The following is a 21208-nucleotide window of genomic DNA, read 5'->3' on the forward strand; positions in this document are numbered from 1 at the left end:
TTGTATCAGCACAGTTCTGCATCTACCCATACAAACGATATACAGCCTCCCATAAGCCCCGCCCACATTATGTCGCCTATTACCTATTGCCTACGTACTCGTTTCTTGCTAGTAGTATTCTTACCGAATACTAGATAAGTGAAATAAGCAAGCCACCTCTTTGAAAAGAATATAGACAGGGATAGAGTTTTAAGAATGAGAAGTCTGCTGCAAACTGGATTTGAACTCACATTCTCCAGTTCTGCGGACACCCATATACCATATCCGATTCACTACAATATTCTGCAAATCATGTTTTGCATTATCTTCAACAATATTATTTTATTATATAATTTTTACAAGCAAAAATATTTTCATCTCGGCATAAAACTTTTATTAAAAATATTCATCAAGTCGTGGCCACTCAGATAGTATTAGCTGATACAATAAGACAAATTCATCTACTGCAACAAACTCAAACAAAACATCATGGCTTATGCAGCACGCATTCAAGTCTCTCTTTCCACTTTATGGCAGTTTCCACACTGACAAAGCTTCTTCGGCTGGTGGGACGACATAAACATTCTGTAATCAGTAAAAAAAATGCAATAAATATATGTCATTCTAAAGCGTATCTATTGACAGCTTCCAAATTGGGAGTTAAATAGATTGCGAGTGTAATTTTAAAAACGAATAAACATTTAATAAAGGCACAAGTACGCCAAGCCAACGATTCGAAGCTTTGGTTCTGAAAATTAAAGATTTGCAATGATCAATCGATTTACCCACTTCCTACGAGTGAAAATAATTTGTAATCATGACTCTAATTTACCAAAGAAAATTCGAAAAAAATATTACAGCTAGGTAAAACGGCAGATAAGCAATGAAACGATGATTGGAGATAGCAAAGAATTATCATTTTATTAATTAGTATATGTATTTATGACTATAAAGAATATTACATTTACTAAAGTATGGAAGACTCTAAGTTAATTTACCTCCATTCTGTCTTCTTCTGCAGCAAAACGCTGCTGACGCCTGTCAGCTTTGGCCATAGGCTGTCTACTCTAATCTTTTACTAAAAGTTGCTCAGATAACTCTGAGTAGCGGTCGCTCGAACTTGAAGCCATTTTAAAACTATGTATAACTTAGTAATTGTCGAAACACGTTGAATCAGTAACGAGTAATGAGATCTAATTAGGAGAATCTTCGAGATCACAGACAACCCGTTTTACGAGTGATAACATTTATTACGGCCTATATAAAAATTTCGCGCTCGTGATTGGCTAACGAAGCGACCTCATATTTATCGCTTGTGGTTTCGTTTCAGATAACAAGCTTGTGACGTCACGAAATAGCCACCCGCTGGAACGTGAGCTTTTTAAAAGAGGGCCTCATTCAAACGCATATATCTCTGGACAGGGTTGGTCTACAAAGACAAAAATGGCATCAAATTGTAGCTGATGTTTTAGCCTTTTATGGGTCCTAATTTCATTTTTGACGCAACTACATCTTTAATAGATAAACGGCTGCAATGCTGATAAAACTGCAGTACCAGCATTGCAGTTTTATGTGAAGAGAAGCTTCACAAGTTTAGTCCCAACTAACAACGACATTCCTGGGATGTTCCGTAACGTTACGCAGAAATAACGTTCCAAACAAACATTGTCATAACGTTCTACAAACGTTATTTGATGATCATTGTAGAATTATGTTCCAACAATGTCGCAGGAACGTTGCATAGAATGTTGTGCGAAAATATTATCATAACGTTCAGCAGAATGTTACAGGAATATACTTTGCTAACGTTATCATAACGTCATTAGAGAACATTATTAATGAATGTCCCAGGAATGTCCCAGGAACGTTACTCTGGAATGTTCGAGTGCAAACATTCATGTAACATTGGCTTGCAATGTAACTAGAATATTATGGGGTGACATCATGTTTACATTCAAATAATTGTCCCAGCAATGTTTCAGGAATGTTACTTTTGAATGTTCGAGGGTTAATGTTCATATAACATTGGCTTGCAATGTAGTTGGAATATTATGGTGTGACATCATATTTAACTTCAAATGAATGTTCCAGGAATGTCCCAGGAACGTTACTCTGGAATTTTCGAGTGCAAACATTCATGTAACATTGGCTTGAAATGTAACTGGAATATTATGGGGTGACATCATATTTACATTCAAATAATTGTCCCAGCAATGTTTCAGGAATTTTACTTTTGAATGTTTGAGTGTTAACAATCATATAACATTGGCTTGCAATGTAACTAGAATATTGTGGTGTGACATCATATTTAACTTCAAATGAATGTCCTAGGAATGTCCCACGAACGTTACTCTGGAATCTTCGAGTGAAAACATTCATATAACATTGGCTTGCAATGTAATTAGAATATTATGGTGTGACATCATATTTAACTTCAAATGAATGTTCCAGGAATGTCCCAAGAACGTTACTCTGGAGTGTTTGAGCATTAACATTCATATAACATTGGCTTGCAATGTAGTTAGAATATTATGGTGTGACATCATATTTAACTTCAAATGAATGTTCCAGAAATGTCCCAGGAACGTTACTCTGGAATGTTCGAGTGTTAACGTTCATATAACATTGGCTTGCAATGTAGTTGGAATATTATGGTGTGACCTCATATTTAACTTCAAATGAATGTTCCAGGAATGTCCCAGGAACGTTACTCTGGAATGTTTGAGTGCAAACATTCATGCAACATTGGCTTGAAATGTAACTGGAATATTATGGGGTGACATCATATTTACATTCAAATAATTGTCCCAGCAATGTTTCAGGAATGTTACTTTTGAATGTTTGAGTGTTGACATTCATATATTTAGGTTGCTTTGGAGATGTAATGTTGGTGGAATGTTGTATAGCTTAAGGAAAAAATATTGTCGACGGTTATGCTCGGTACATTATAGTAACGTCGTACGCAATTCATTAGAGGATCATTCTGTGAAACATCAAAATGTTAGAAATTGTCTACACAGTTACACCCAACTAATGTTCTGGACGAAAACGTTCCTGGTATGTTAGCTAATATCTTTGAGGCAACATCATGGAAGGCATGCTTGTAGAATATTCTGTAACATATTCTCCCCATGTCGTAGGAATTTTACACCAGATCATCTGCTCAATGTTACATAATGGTTAAACTCCATACTATTCCGAATATATTAGAAAACAATATTATGTGAATGTTTACACCCAAAAATTTCAAAGTAGCAATCCTGTAACATTGCTGGGACATTCAATAACAATGTTTTGTAACAACGTTATAATAACGTTAGCAAACCTTTTTCACTAACTTTCTAACTAAAATGGTACAAAAACGCATGATTTAATTTTTGGAAGTTGTCACCCTTTCATAACAAAAAATTATTTAAAATGATGCAAATTAAAGATTTTATAGATTTTTTATCACAGATATAGAAACAAACAAAATAATGAAAAACAATAATGATAATTTTGAATGATTTATGTAAATGAATTGAAAAGTGACTACAAATTTCAATTTTCGCACTTCATTAGACGTATCGCGAAAATGACTAGGGTCCATTAAGCTTTCTGGGTGCAGTAAAGTGTCATACCATGACGCGACAGTGTGAGTGCATCGCAACTGAACACATTCTGGGACTTTTTGGGTTGGTTTCAAGTGTTATGTGCTAGTCTATTTTACAGTAGGTTAAAGCTACGTCTGACTAGCTAATGAGTATAAAATCATTACTTTCGTTGAGCGAATCCAATGCCCAACCATGTGTCAACAACTTTTCTGCCTTTAAATTTTGTTTCAGCTCAACGAACCAATGCGGAAAGGAAAGCGATGCGTAATAGCTAAGAATACTACTATATACTACTAAGTTGGAAAATCCCTGCGCATTAATATCCCATCAATGTTCTAGGCGTAACCTTCCTGGGATGTTAGCTAATAGCCTTGAGCCAATATTATGGAAAAAATGTTTGTGGAATATTACGCAATGTTCTCCCAATATTGTGGGAATGTTATGCGAGATCATTTGCTAACATTCCAGCAATGTATTTCCCGCAACGTTGCTGGGATGGTGTGGGAAATACGTTCCAGCAATGTATTTCCCACAACATTGCTGGAACGTTGTGAGAGTTACGTTCCAGCAATGTATTTCCCACAACGTTTCTGGAACATTGAAAATGTGTCTACAAATAATCTTGTGACAACGTTACGATGAAACGTTTCTGGGACTTTTTGGAACATCCCTGGAACGTTCTGGGAACGTAAAATTGTTAGTTGGGGTGTCACAAGTGTTTGTTGTGTCACAAGTGTTTGTTGTGTCACAAGTGTCGCAAGCAATGTTGACTGGTCTCGGTGGTGTGAAGGCCGAAACATGATTTTGAGATTTTTTGCTCAGTTTCTACATTATCTCCAGGATAATAATTGAACTACTTAATTTATTTTAAATATGAAGAAACAAATGTTCATAATACTACTTGATTACTGAAAAGATTATCTGAGTTGCTTAACAAGCCTTTTCAATATGTATTTGGATATTTCATATATTTAAAATATATAAGACTAGCTGCATTACCCGTCTACAGGAATAGATTCATGCGCAGCATAAGGTTTATTGAGAGTTGTCTTTCATACTGTAAAACAACTCCAAATATGCAGTTACATCTCCCTCTCTCCATCTCTCCCTCTTTCCCCTCTCTCCCTCCCTCTTTCTCTCCCTCTCTCTCTCCCTCCCCCTCTCCTCCTCGCTCACCTTCTCTCTCTCCTTCTCTCCCTCTTTCCCCTCTCTCCCTCTCTCTCTCCATCTCTCCCCTCTCCCTCCCTCTTCCCTCTCTCTCTCTTTCTCTCCGTCTCTCCCCTCTCTCTCTCTCCCCTCTCTCTCTCTCCCGCCCCCTCTCCTCCTCGCTCTCCCTCTCTCTCTCTCTCTCTCTCTCTCTCTCTCCGTCTCTCTCCCTCTCTTCACTCTCTCTCTCTCTCGGTCCCTCTTCTCCCTCTTTCTCTCCCTCTCCCCCTCTCTCTCTGCCCCCTCTCCTCCTCGCTCTCCCTCTCTCTCTCTCTCCCTTTCTCTCCCTCTCTCTCTCCCTTAGTTCAACGCAACACATGCGGATAGACAACATTTTTGGTTTTTCTGTCGGGTGTATGAAGAAACAGTTTTCGGCGTGTGCCTACTTTTGAGCAGGCGACGTATAGCTGGTCATGGCTGATGCAGGGTGACAGTAAGTCGATAGCAGCTGCTCTCTTTCTTTTCACAATAGCGTATCACAACGTTCGGAGTACTCGTGAAAGTTCTGTAATAGTAAGTTGCAGTAGGCCTACTCGTAGCCGAAAAAAAATTAATAACTCGGCTGCTGAAGGAAATGAACATGACCCACTATCACGAACAGCGGCAAATCCAACGTTATTAAGTAGTGGAGATGTGGCAATTCAAAGACAATACAACATCGTATAAGAAACACTTACCTTTTTGATGTAGAAATTTAGTAGGTGAGAAATGCGTTTTTCCAGTGGCTCCAAAAAACAAACGTTTACGTGACCTTCTCGGTACACGTTGGCAGTAAATATTAATTGCATGTAAATAACTACTCGTTAATTTATTTTATTTAATGAATAGTACATTTGTATAGCTGTATAGACACCTTTGTATAGGCCGCAGAACTCAGGAAAGGTGCTTTTAAACACGGCAGAAAATTTGCCGTTCAAAAAGCGTGCTAACCGGGGATTTTGGTTAATGCGCTCGAGCGGTGAAAGAAAAACAGCAGAATCGCCACACCTTTATATAAGCCGCTTGGCTCAAATCATCAGAGAAAAGTAGCGGCTAATAGTCCATATTACGAAATTACGATATTTGGTATTCATATTAGTTCGGTTGGCTTTGTTCGACCGAATGGAAAAAGAAAGACCGCTCTATAATTTATTTACTGTTACTGCACATATTAATTCAGTTCGCTTCGTACGACCGAAATTTTTACGACGATAAAAGGAAAAACCGCTCTATAAGGCGGACACTTAATCAAACAGACAGACAACGATTGCCGTTTATATAGTAGATAGAGAACAGCGTTTTTTTAGTGGTTGCAAGAAACAAATGTTCACATGACTTTCCCGGTACACGTTGGCAGTAAATATTAATTAGATGTAATTTACTACCCGTTATTTTATTTAAAGAGTAGTAAATTTTATTTAATTCACTACTAATATTTACTACTAATTTAATTTTACTACTTGCTCATATTAATTAAGTTTGCTTCGTACGATCGAATCTGTTACAATCTTGCCCCAATCAATACTCATAGAGGATCTATTCTTCAGCCCTGAACCCTTGTATATAGTACATACCAATCAATTTATCTTTGTATAAGCTATCCTGAATTACTTATTTGAAGTCATCCTCTCATGTAAATTTTCTTTTAACTTTTACACAAATAATCTCAAACTAAATATGAATTGTTCACTACTATCTTGCATTCAGGATTCTTCTACAATTTCCGTTTTATTGGACAATATGCCTGCAAATAGAGGCTTTTTGTTATTTTGTTATCAGCAAAATAAAAGATTACTAACTAACTAACGATCGAATCGAAAAAAAAGACCGCCATATAATTTATTTATACTGCTCATATTTGGGAGTTATCGGTGACTCAATGTATCGAGAAGACAACTCATACTATTAGCATATCAGTATTTATCGTCCATCCCTACGATGAATAGCAGGTTACGTATTATAATAGAGGCGTGTACTAACCGGAGATTCCCGTTAATGCGCCCTGGCGGTGAAAAAAACACAGAAAAGACACGCCCTTATATAAAAGTAGCGGCTAATAGTCGGAAAAGTACGGTACTCTATAAAGCGAACAGACAGATAGACAGATAGATAAGATATTTTCATTAAACACCCATTTTACTAGTATTCCGCAGCTTTAGTTAGGTTAAATTTCTTTGTCTATTTAAGTTTTCTTTTTTTGAAATAATGAATGTATTAACTACTCAGTGAATCTGAGTTTATTGCTAATGTAAATAATTTTGTATAGACCTGTTTCCATATGCATAGCGTAAATTATGTGACTAGGACTTTCTTGTGGTGGTTTTATTCACATCAAAAAATATGGAGTGTGGGCAAGGTCTGCATCGTAATTTTTAGTTTTTATTATAAGAGCTGGTTCATTAATTTGCCTGAATCTATGCTAAGATCATTTGGAGATAAAAAAAACTCGTACTGCACAGAGATTAAAATCAATAGCCTACATCCAGACTCCAAAACATCCATGTTACCCACTACCCCACTCAATCGCATTACTGTCTTATGGAATAAATATCCATACAATTATGACACATGTTATCCCACAGTGCTTGGCTATTGTATGTACTAGTTTTTTATTAAAACACCAGTTTTGCATTAAGGATAGCCTTTTTTAAATTTGGCTCAAATACATAAAAACGCGGTCAATCGTCAATTGCATGCCAATGTTAAATTTTGAATTTTACCAAATGTATGAATTCTTCAGATTATTCCTGGTTACATCCCTCAATTGGCAGAGACATGCTGATGAGTGTGGCTAACTTTTTAGTAAATAGAAATGTGATTATCACACTTAAAATAACAACAAACAAGTACCAAAAACTAAATCCAACCATTTTATTGGTTTTGGTTCAGATGGTAATGATTTGAAGTAATCTTCAAATTTATACAAGTCGGTTTTGAGTAATAATTGGCTAAGATATTTCTAATGTGTTGAACTTAAGGTCATAACTCAACTAAACATGCATAAACAATATTGTAGTTGAAATTTTTTTAACAGCTTTAACTTTCCTCTCGTAAAGTCAAGTCATTCATTATGGTTCAAATATTATGGTTGTTTGAGTTATAATAATAATAATCTCCAATTCCTTGCAATCGCTCTCAAGCGCACCCCTTCGTCAAAGTGTGGAGATGAAAATCTGAACAGCTGATAAGTGTTCATGAACAAAAGCCTAAATATTGTTAGCAGCTTGTTTAGAGGGCACACAACCTGTCTCTCCTTTGCACAGTATATGATGACCTAGATGTGACCTCCTGCACAGTAGCCTTATTTGTCAAGAGACTTACCTGATAAAAAGGATAGGAACTAATTAGGAGTAACAATGACAGGAAAATGGTTATTCAATCACATTCTTCCATGCTTTAATATGGACAACGTATGCTCATGGTAGGTATTAACATTATTTGGTGTTTTTATCTACAGGTTAACTTATATTCAATTTGGAGCATACATTAATCAACTTTTCATGGGAACTGGTCTACTTGTAATTAATTTTTTATTCTCAGTCAGGTTATCAATACTCAGTAAAAAGAACAGGTTATTATATTTTCCCATTAAATATGATATGTAGCAATGCAGTAGAATAATAAAGACATTAATCGATGTTAAGTGTTGAAATGTGGTTGAATTTAGCAAAAGTGCTGTCTTTCCATCTCAATTACTTTAAGACTAAATGGGAAATAGGAAACGACAACCTAAAATGCACGAAACAATTTTCTATATTTAGTTATAAAATGGCTTTAAAATTGCATAACCTTATTTTTAGGAAAGTGCCAAATTTAGAGTATTCCAGCTCCTAATTACTAGTCACAATATCGGCTATACATTTATGTCTACAAAGAAGGAAATAAGCCTATATCACAATCAGAAGCATGATAGGAAATGATATGACTATATTATCACTGTATAATAGTTGATACGAGTGTTTCATTGATTATTGTATTAAAAGTTAGTTTTTGTTACTCAGTGTGTCTTTCCCCTACCAACAAATTGAAATTTTTATTTTAAAAAAATAGATAACTGGTATTACTGTTGGTTCCATGAAGTTAAAATTTCATTTATTACTGCAATTTAGAACATTTCATCACTTTTAAGAATAATTATTTACAACACTTTTAATTTAAATTAAATACACATTATTATTAAGTGATTTTGTAGTCATTTTATGAAGATACTTCATAGTTTAGTTTACAAGTTTCAATGGTAAATCATGACAATTTTATTGTCAAATGTTTTGAAAAAGTTAAAAAAACACAAAAAAATATTGTACGAGTAAAAATTCATATTTTATATTTGTTATTGATATGTAACATTTCTATGAAGCCGTTCTCTCCTGGAAGGCCAGAACTTCTGCAGATAGAGAAATTTATTGGCTACCAAAGTCTTCTAGCAGAACTTTCCTGTTGTATATAAAAATTTTTATGACCCTATTTATTTGTTGAGCCAACTTTTGGCAAACTTACAATCATCAAGGTCTAATGTCATCATAAGCCTGCTATTTCCTAGTAAAACTTTAAATGCTGGATTAATGCCCAATGCATTGAACATTGAAGCATTGTTACGAACTTTACATATCAAACAGGAGAAGACAACCCCTTGTGGGTGCATTTAAAAAAATTACAATATATTTTAAATTTTGAACCAACTATTTGCGTAAGTCATGGTTAGAATTTGCAGTTTATAAATTATGACTGTTGATACACTACTATTAATTTAGATATTATTAGTCCCTTATCAATTATTAAACTTATTAATTCACTTACCATTATCCCTGTTGACAGTACAAACTCTTTAATAAGGCTTATGTTTTGCTGGTTGCACAGCAACTGCAGACAAATGTATGATGCAGAAATATGAAAACTACCTTATATGTTTCATTTTCATTAAGTTTCTCTTTTATATCTTAATTACAAACATTGGAATTGTAATCAAACCTAGTTGGAAACTATAGAGTCTCTTGATGCTTTGTAATGATATTCAGGTATGTTTTTATCACTTATAGTAGGAAATGTTGCGTATTTCACTACAATTCAATAAGATCTATTGAGACTGTGTGTCTTCTGCATCTTCAACAGTGTCGTTTTGTGTGCAGATATTTTTGCAGTTATTTGAAGAAAACTAATTTACAAAACAGATTTACCACTGATTCAAAAATTTGAAACAATTACATTAGAAAACTTTTGACTTATTTTGCTTTCATTAAAATGATAAATAACCTAGAAAACTGTAACACTTTAGTTCTGCATGAGTGAATTTGACAGCTTTCAGCATTATTATGCTTTCTTTCTTTAATATGACTGTTTACTAACCGGTTATTCATCACAATTGATAGCGGTACATAATATTTAAAATGCAAACCATTATATGTGCAATAATGATTGATAGCTGTGCAATATATAAAATATGCAAACCAATATCTTTCAGAATTATTATCTGATTATCAAATTACCACATGTATATGTAGCCAAATTGCTATATTGTTATACTGGGCTAGTACAAACAGTTCTTTGTTCAGCCAACTATACTAAAAAAGCACTGACCTTTGCACTGCTGTAATGTGGAAGAAAGAAGAGTGCTGTTTAAACTTTAAGAATGCTATCATAGAGACATTGTATCTATCCTGTGTTACTGTTTATCAATGCTGGACTTAAAGGTATCTATACTATAATAAAAGCCGTGTTCATTCATTCGTCCAAAACTATGCTCAGATCTATATGGGAAAAGCAAGGGTACTGAACCAGTATCAGAAATCGCTTTACCAAAATAAGAACGAGAAAACACTGCTTTTCAAAGAATTAGGCAAAAAACAGTTATGACGGGCGCGTCGTAGCGCGTAGGCGCATTGCTGAAATAATACGTCATAGAGCATGTGCATACACCGTTTGGTATATGATGAGGGCATGGATTAATAAGGTTTGTATAGCTCAGTGGTCAAGCGCGTGGTTTGAAACGTGGTTGCAATCTCAAAATTGAATACCAATTTTGTAATAGCTATAGCTGGAATTACTGAAATACATATACATAAATATATTGAGATTTATAAATAGATTCATTAAATTTAGATATGTGTTTAAATATGCAAATAACTTTTTGTTGGAAACAGAAGAAGTTAGTCATTGTTGCCTATATAAATAATCATATATATCTCATAGAAAGATAAACCTGTCTAAGAATTATTCTATGGGAAATTACCATGATAATCCACAATTATTACAAAGGCTGAAAATGTGTAATCTCACGATCAAACAAGAGTGAAGCGATTGATTGGGAGATTTATGATAAATGCACATGTGCACACAACTCTCGAAAAATTGTCCGTTAACGGCCATCTCCAAACCCTTGCAACTAAATCCTATTAACAAATTCAACTTTTTTTCAGTAAAGTCGTTTAAGTATAATAATAATACAAAACGCATATAAACCTATTTAAATATGTTACCAAGCCTTGGAAAGGTTACCTCAAATTCCTAAAACAAACCCATCCGATCGGATTATACACAAATAGACAGATTAATTTGGACGAAAATCGCCACAAAACGTTGAAAAAGCTTAGTTTAATAAAAGTTAAGACCGGAAATTGAAACGCCGAGCGACAGAGAATAGAACGATAAAGTATTGCGCATTTCACAAAAAAAAACCGTGCACTTTTCACCAGTCTATAGCATTGTCAAATTGCCGAAGGTTTTGGCAATTAACATAGGAGTACTGAAATCGTTTCATTCTTGCCGATTTCAATTTTTTCATTTTCAATCTCATTTGCCAACATATTTGAGTACTTTCGTATTCTAACTGATGTCAAATGCAGTATAAGTAAAGGAAATGATGATGATATTTTTTAACGGTTCTTATGAGATTATTACAATAATTAATTATAAGTTTTGATGACTACAGAACAATGACTATGTAGTACAGATGTTCTAAAAATTTAACACATTGTAGGTAAAGGGAATTTTGATGATATTTTTGTCTAACGGTTCTAATGAGATTATTGCAATAATTAGTTATAAGTTTGGGTGACTACTACAGAACAAAGATTACGTAGTACAGATTTTCCAAAAATCTATATAAATATCACAACTTTGTGATTTTGTTAGCTATGACATTTTGAAATGTAAACAAAATTGTGCATTGGTTTTATATTATTACTATATTAATAATATTGGTTATTCTAATAATATCAGTGCATTTTACTTCTAATATTGGCCAATATTGCATTTCTCTTTTTGCAGGAGGAGAGATATAAACATATATATAATCATTCCCTTTCATTATTGCTATTTGTTGTATATAATAACACTCACATCCAGTACATTACAGCTACCATTGCAGTTATCCTATTTGACTGCTAACATGGAATTTCTCAATCATCAGTACCCCTTCTTTTTTTTTCAATATCACTTTGGTCGTGGGCTGTATGACAGTGGAATTTCTAGTTTTATAATTAAATAGCTATAGAAGGGTCAACACTAAAAAGTTTAAGAGTAATGTTTTAGAACATCTTCAAGCGATGTACATCATTAAATCACTTAACCCTCTATCTAGTATCAAACAGGGTTAATTAAACAATACCGATTTGGTTCACAAGCTGTTCGTAAAGCACTTCAAATATATATTTTTTAAACATAAGAAGCTGTTTTCTAAGTCTATTTTTAGACTTGCATCTCTTTGCTGTCAGTCACAAATAGGTCAATAGTTTTATATTTTCCTGTCACTAATAGCTCTAGCCAGTTACAAGCACATTAATATTATGATATGTATGTAGCTGATTCTACACTTATCCACTAGACGAGGCTCATTCCTTCCCAATACTTCTAAGACTGCCCTAGGGCAATCATCAGAGAAAAAAAACTACTAAAATCTATCAAAATAACAAAAAAATTTAGATAGCCATTGTTGTTATTTTCACAGGTACATATTTAATAATTATATTGTGTTTTATTAAGTTTATTGGATTACATGAAGTACTACAAATGCAACATTATTTTATAATGCAGACTAACAAATTATATGATATATTATTAATTTTGAGATTGATACAAAAAAAACTAAAAAAACTACTGCAATCCCAAACCTCAGAAATCACTTTTGCATACTTTGAGGGCTTCAGTCAAATGACATTAGTCCATTGTAATTTACATTAACTATTGTTTAAAAGTGACACTCCCTAAAATTGCTAAAAAGGTACAACGTCTGTTTGTTTCTACACAATCAAACTTACCACGTTAAGAAAAATGCACGGTGCAAGATTTGAACTCAAATAGTAAGCTTTGCAGAATGGCAAGCTAACCACTGCAACAGTCATACACCTTGAATTATTATGGTATACTTGCGCACCTAGTTATTACACAAAGCAACGGTCACACCGTTCGAGATTGCCAGAATAGTATTATATAATAATAAACAGTCAAATTCATAACTGTAATACTGGCAAAGTGCCAAATTTAGAGTGTTCCAATTCAAAATTACTAGTCTCTATATCGGTTATACATTTATGTGTACATGAAAAGAAATAAGCCCATATCTCAATCAGAGCATGATAGGAAATATCATGACTATCTAATCAACCCTATTATAGTTGAGATGAGTGCTTCCTAGACTATTAGATTACAAGTTGGCTCTGGGTACTCAGTGTGTCTTAATAGATACACCTTGCTCTTGTTCACCTTCTACCAATAACTTATAACTTATATTAATATATACAAAGACAGCTGGTAATACCGCTGCTCCTACCAGAGTGAAAATTCCTTTTATTGCTGCAATTGTAAAATTTTTTCTCACTTTTCAAAAGATGTATTTACACTATTTTTGATTTAAAGCCAAAATTTAAATGAGACTAATTTACTGAAACAAAAAGCTGCCGGTGAAACGAAGTTTGGTATAGTCAGTAAATGGTTACTATTCAGGAAGTGGAAAAATTCGCTTGAGTAAAAATACATTTTATCACTGCCATTGCGAGTATATTTTTGAATATATACATGTACTTACACTAATTTTAACTTGAGTTTATTATGTAAATGAGACCGATTAACCGAAAAGTTAATATCATTTTTTAAAGAATAGTAGAATAATTCTCCCTCAAATGTTGACTACACGTAAAAACACCTGATCAGCTAGTTATTGATATTTCTTGTAAAGAAAAAAATTATTTATAAAATATATGGTAAGGTTTTCATAAATTTGCTAGCTAGCTTAGTCTAGACATTTCATTTGTAAATCATAAATATTTATTATTTTTTATTATTTATTATATATATGAGTTTGCTATTGCTAATTATTTTGAAAAAGCAAAACAAACCAAAAATATTTAATGGTGTAGTAGTGCACAATTCAGTTTTAGTGATAAACAGCATTTCTTGGAAGTTGTGTTCTCCTGCAAAGCAAAAATGAATATAGATTTAAAAGTTTTGAGTCACTAAAGTTGTATATCATAAGCCGCCTTTTGTTCAGAAAATAATTTCAACGTAGTATTAAGTAGATGGGACAGGTTTTGGCACACTGACACGCATAAAGGTCAAATATTACTTTGAACCGGTTTTCTAGCCCAGTTTTGAAACTGAATAACAAGATAAAAAACTTATATTGGGAGCAAAGCAAATGTTTGTAAATTTTGAACTAATCATGTTTGTAAGCCATTGGTAGAATTGGCAATTTATTAGTGGTGATACACTGCTATTATTTCACCTGCACTAAGTTCTGTTGACTATACAAACTCTTTAGCAAGGCTTGTGTTCTGTGGTGTACACAGCAACTGCTGATAAATGTACAATAAATTTACTCGAGCACTCTTTCATTATATTTTGTAATTTTTAAAGTTAATGAAAATTGAAACCGTAATAAATTGTAGTTGGTAGCCTGGTAATGCTTTGTTAGGATATTCAGATGCAATTTTTTCAGATGTAATGAAATTAGTTGTGTACTTTGCTACGTTTAATATATAACCTATTAAGAGGTTTTACCTTTTGCATCTTCAACTGCATCCTTTATTAGCAGCAACCTTTGCAGTTATTTAACAAAAAAAAACGTTTTACTAAACAGATTTACTGCTGATCCAAAAAGTTTATTCATTTACTGTAAAAATAATTGACTCTTTTTTCTTTCACTAGTATAGTTTATAGCCTGGAGACTGGGATGCTTTAGGTCTGCATTTAGGCTTTTTCACCATTTTTTTATTCAGTTTTCAGCCTTATTGCGCATTTGTTCTTTCACAAAGTTATGTGCTAACACATTATGCATAAAATTGAACAGTTTTATAAACTTTTAAAATGCAAATTATAGTCTATAATGCGTTGAATCTTTCAAACTTGCTAGTAAAAAACACTAGTCATCGTATTTCAAGGAACTGGAAAGAAGAAGAGAGTTTGTAGAGACTTTTAAGAAACTCTTAAAGAGGGTTAAGAATTCAATCATAGAGACTCTGTATTTTTCAAGTGTTACTGCCTATCAACACTTGACTTATAGCATTTTTTTACTATGATAAGAGCCATGTTCATTCATCTGCTTAGAAAACATTCTCTAAGACTGTTATGAGAAAAGAAAATTGAACTGCACTGAAATCAGACCGGGGTATCAGTATTCCCAAACAGCCACACTACCCGCTACACCGCTGAATCACATTGCTCTACACAGAGAGAAAAAAATGATTGTAATTTGATTTACCCAGGCTTAAGATTTAATAATATGTTGATAATGATTTAAAAATCACTGTTACCCATAACACATACCCATACTGATTGAATAATGATTTGATAACGATATAACATGACATAATTGTGCATTTAGGTATTTTGCATGATATTATACCACAACACCTGTTTATTGCTGTTTTACTAGTTTTCATAAAGAAATTATTGTTTTCCTATGATTAGTTTCATTAAAATATCCTTAAATACATCCAGAACAGGGCATACAAAATCTTATTGTTGGAATTTTGCCAAATGTATGAGTTAATCAAATTATTCCCACTTACATCTATCAATTGACAGAAACATGCTAGTAAGTATGGCTAACTTGTTTAGGAACAGAAATGTGTGCACCACACTAACAATAAGTACCACCCAATAAACTCAAGCTGTTTATTTGTTACGACTCAGATGATGAATGCCATATTCAAACTTAAATACCTCAGTTTTGATTGATAGTTGGATAAATTAGTTGTCAAACACAGAGCTTAAACTCCAGCCTCGACTATGAAATGTAAAATGAGTATTGTAATTGAAGTGTTGGTTTAATGCAGCAGAATGTTAAAGTAAACATGCATGCTTACCGTGCATCTCACCATTCTCCTATTTAGAAAAAAATAAGGCTAACTTCTGCACAGTGGAATTTTTGGTCAATGATCTTAATTGACAGAACATATATAAGTTAATTTTGATTCAAAATTACAGGAAAATTGTTGATTTACATGCATTTCTCCATACTTGAATATGCGCAATGTGTTCTCATGATATGTATTAAAAGCATTTGGTGTTTCTATCTGCATGTTAATTTGTATGTAATTTTGAGCATACATTAAACTACCTTTGATGAGAGGTGGTCAACAAGTAATCTGCTATCTTTTCTTCAATTAAGTTTGCAAGATTCAATAAAAAAAATGGGTTATTATATTATCCTATTGAATATGATATATAAAAATAATAGTGCATTTTCAAAACATTATTCAATTTTGGGGTCAAAATTGTGTTTGGATGATTGCTAGTGCTATTTTTCTGTTATAAATATTAATAACCAAAAGGGAAGTAGAATGGGACAACATTTTAATTATAATCATTGACATATATTGTAACGGGGGTGAGAGTTTATTTTAAAGAATCACTTTAATTATTGATTCTTATTATTGATTATTGGTTAATAATGACAGCTGAATAGGACCTTCAATAAAATGTTATGAATGTTTGGTAGTATTTTCTTAGTGTTTTGCAACTAAGATAATAGACTTTGGACTCAACTTTTAATTATTTCTCAGACTTGTCAGGAAGTCAACTTTAGGAAGCCTGCTACATTGCATTCTTTTGAAACTGGCTTGAAGCTTTCCAAATGGTCAGCGACTATGGATATAGCATATTTATGTTTATATCAAACATAGAGTTTGGTCAGCCTAGAATATTCCAATGTTTATTTTCTACCCGAAACACAAAACACCTCTATGGATACATACACAAGGAATCTTACAGAAAACATATCACGGAATTTCTGTGAAAGTATATACAGGAATCTATGTGATAATATGCATAAAAAATCTTTATAAAAGATTACACAAAAGTATCTATAAAAAGTAAATTAGGAACCTTGTTGCAAATATACACAAGGAATCTCTATAAAAATGTACGGTTGGAAATTCTATGAAAATATACACAAGGAATCTCTATGAAAATATACGCAAGGTATCTCTATAAAAATGTACGTTTGCAATATCTATGAAACTCAAACAAGAAAATATTTATGAAAATATACATAGGGTTAGGTTAATGAATTGGCAATGTTCACCAAAATATTTAATAAGAGACATTGTGGTCATGAGTTGATTTTTCATATTAACTTGTTTAATCATTTCCGTTTTTTTCAAACACAATGTAACTTTCTCTCACAGCGATTCTTGTCATTATTGTGCCATGTTAGTATAATTGAAAGTTTTTTTTCTTTTCTCAATGTACCAGCAGTTTTTCAGATTATTTGGTCCTCTTTTGTGGTTACAAATAAGTAAAACTCACAAGCTAAATTGTAATAACAGTAAACATGCAGTCATGATGTAAACAGTAATCAAATTATTATGTTGATTCCAAGAATACAAAACTTTCAGATTAATCAATGAACAAAATTTTAAAGTTTTGCATCTGAGGCTTGGTCACCCGCACAATATTTGCTCCTAAAAGGAACAAATTGGTATGACGATGCTAAATAACAGCTGTCGATCTTCGCTATTAGTTTAAACATTTTGTCTGACCCCTGAAACAGTTTGAGGATCCAGTTTCAACCTTTACATCACAGCTTCAATTTGCTGCTTTGATGTTCTACAAACAGTGGAGAGACAAAGGGATATGAATCAAAGTTATACACTGAAAGCTTGGTTGATCAACTCACGGACAGGACAATATATTCATAGATAACAAACAATCAATTACTAACTAGTATTAACTATTCTCTATATTTCTTAGTACAAGTTTTAAACTATTGGTACATATTGACATTTGTACATCGTGGTTGAGCAATTCATGAACTAAACAATGTATTAATAAATTTAGGCTACTTATCAATGTACATGAACTAAAGCCCCAATATTGTTACTTCTATAGACTTGCTTATAAGGCATTCTACGAGAATATTCTTTGGTCAGTATAAGACGACATACACATGACCTTCTGCACAATTGCATCAGTGGTCAAGAATTTCGTTTAATAAAACAAATAAACATGCAAACTAATTTTGAGTAACAATGACAGGGGAATTAATATTTAAATGCATTTCTCTATACATCAATATCATATTTTTATGGTAGGTGTTAACAAAGATGTTATGTTTTATCTATGTGTGAATTTACAGTGAATTGGATCATACATCAATCAACCTTCAATGAGAAATGGTCACCTTGTAATATAATTTTGATCTTCAGTCCAGTTTGAAACATTAAGTAAGATAAATGGGTTATTATATTATCCAATTAAATAACATAAGTAAAAACACATAATACATGAACAAATATACTTTATGATGCTGAAAGTTGAAATTTGTTTGATTTATTAATGGTGATATATTTCTGTTTTAATTATTTAAGACAAAAAGTGAAGTAGGATATGAAGGCATTTTATAGAAGACCGTCAACATACATTCTACAGCATAACTGGACTGATGAAACACTATTTCAAAGAAGTATTCAAATTATTGATTTGTGATTCCTGACAATTGAATCAAACTTTAAAAAAATATATAAATGTTCGGTAGTACTTTTAATATTATTATTACATTTGTTATTAGAACTTTAATAAGTTTAATTCTTGCTCAAGTTGTTGAATACTTTAAAAACTTGTTAGCTAGTCAGCTGTAAGAATGCTGCCACATTGACCTATTCAAAAACTGGCCTAAAACTCTGCAATTGGTCAGTAAATATTGGAATAGCTTATTTATGTTCAGAATAACCATCAAACTAGCCAGCTTGACATATTTAAAGCTTTATTTTGCCAGATACACAAAGCATCGTTACAAGAATATACACTACAACTCTTTATGAAAATATACATAAGAAGCTTTTTTTAATTTAAGCAACAAATTTCTATAAAAATATACTCGAGGAATCTTTATGAAAACATACACAAGGAATGTCCGTGTGAGTAAATGTACACACAAAGAGGCTCTATGAACATATAGGCAATGAATCTCTATACAAATATACACAAATAATCTCTGTGAAAATATACACAAGGAAACTCTATGAAAATATACACAAGGAAACTCTATGAAAATATACACAAGGAAACTCTATGAAAATATACAAAAGGAAACTCTATGAAAATATACAAAAGGAAACTCTATGAAAATCACTCATATTGAAATTAGTTACGTACTTCACAACCATTATAATTTAATATTTAACCTTTTGAGAAGTTTTGACCTTTACCTTACCTTTTGAAGTTTAACTGCAATATTTCTTTTGCAGCAATATTTGGAGTTATTACCCCTACAATATTTTAATGAAGAAATTCACTACTACTCCAAAAAGTTAAATTTTTCACGGTAAAAAAACAATTGACTCATTTTGCTTCCATTAATATGGTTGTAGCCTAAAAACTGTAAAGCTATAGTTTTGCATGGGTGCTTTTTGAAGCTTTTAGCTTCATTAGGCTTTTTTGTACAGTCTGTATAGGTGCTTTTCATAGCTTTTAGACTTATTAGTCTTCTATTATTTAACAAGGCTGCTTGCTAACAACTTGATTATAAATAACCTTTGAACCCCTATGGAACCTTTTGGAACCCCTGTGGAACGGCTTGACTTACAGCAATCTGTACTATGATAAGGGCCAACTATATATAATCTATACTATGATAAGAGCCAACCTCATTCATTTGCCTGAAACTAGGCTAGAATTGTTATAAAAAAGAGCATTGCAGTGAACTGAAATCAAACAAGGATTTCCAAGTTCCCAAACAGCCATACTGCATACTATTTAACTCAATAACATTGCTATATCATGGCATAACTATGCAAACAATTATTGAAAAAGATTTTATCCCACTAAAAATGGCTATCACACTAGTTTTCAAGGAAACAATATTTATTGGTTTGATGCAGCATAATGTTTAAATAGAGGATTAACCTACTTTCTATAATAACTATTTTCTAATCTAGAGCAAGGTTCAAAAGTTATAATGATAATATCAAATTTATCACAACCACATTGGTGTGTTCATTCTTATTAATGTGTGGAGATGAAAATCTAGACAACTGATAAATGTACATGACTTGAAGCGTCAATATTATTAGTTCTCGGCTCGCTTCAGCACACCTGTGGAGTGCACTCCACAGGTGTGCTTTTTGCTCAGTATAAGCTCTTTTTGCTCTGATTTTTGCCAATAATCATAATGCAATAGCCAACATTGTATGGCTAATGTACTAATTTTTATCAAAACCTCTTTACTATTGCACTAAGCTTAGCCTTTTTTAAACTTTCTTAAAAATACATAAACAGGCACTGTATGAAAATCTTATTTTTGAATTTTACTAGATGTAGTTGTTAGTCAGATTATTCCTGGTTACATTCCTCAATTTGCAGTGACATGCTAATGACTGTGGTAAACTTATTTATGAATGAAAAGGTAAGCAGCACACTAACAATCGATATCATCTGATAACATCAAGCAGTTTATTTGTTACGGCTGTGATGATAAATTCAACCTTCAAACTTGAATAAGTTGGTTTAAAGTAATAATTGGCAAAGACAATTGTCTAACATCCACCTTAACCTCAACTCACGACATTGAAAAGTATAAGAACTACTATAATTCAAATGTTGGTTTAATACAAGATAACATTTAAACATATGTTTAGGATGATTTTATAAGAATATTAGCTTTTTTAAAATTTTGTTTTAAAGGCTGTAATGTTAGTCTCCGGTTACTCAAAATTGCACTAATAAGTCTATTCTTGTCAAATTAGGTTATTAACATTTAGAATACTGATAAATCTTTATGACTTTAAACCTGAGCATTATTATATCCGGGCTTGCTTAAAGTAAACCCCACAATCACCTTTTTCATAAATGTAAGGCTACATTCTGCATGGTTGCATCTTATGTCATTTTTTATATAAAACAGATAGAAAACTAATGTTGAAAAAAAGTTACGAAAGAATAATTACTTGAATGCATCTTGATAAATGTTTGGTTGTACATTCATCTTAATGTATTGTAACATTTTCCAATATCAACAT

Source organism: Watersipora subatra, chromosome 5 (genome assembly GCF_963576615.1).
Source record: "Watersipora subatra chromosome 5, tzWatSuba1.1, whole genome shotgun sequence".
In the NCBI taxonomy this organism is placed as follows: domain Eukaryota; kingdom Metazoa; phylum Bryozoa; class Gymnolaemata; order Cheilostomatida; family Watersiporidae; genus Watersipora; species Watersipora subatra.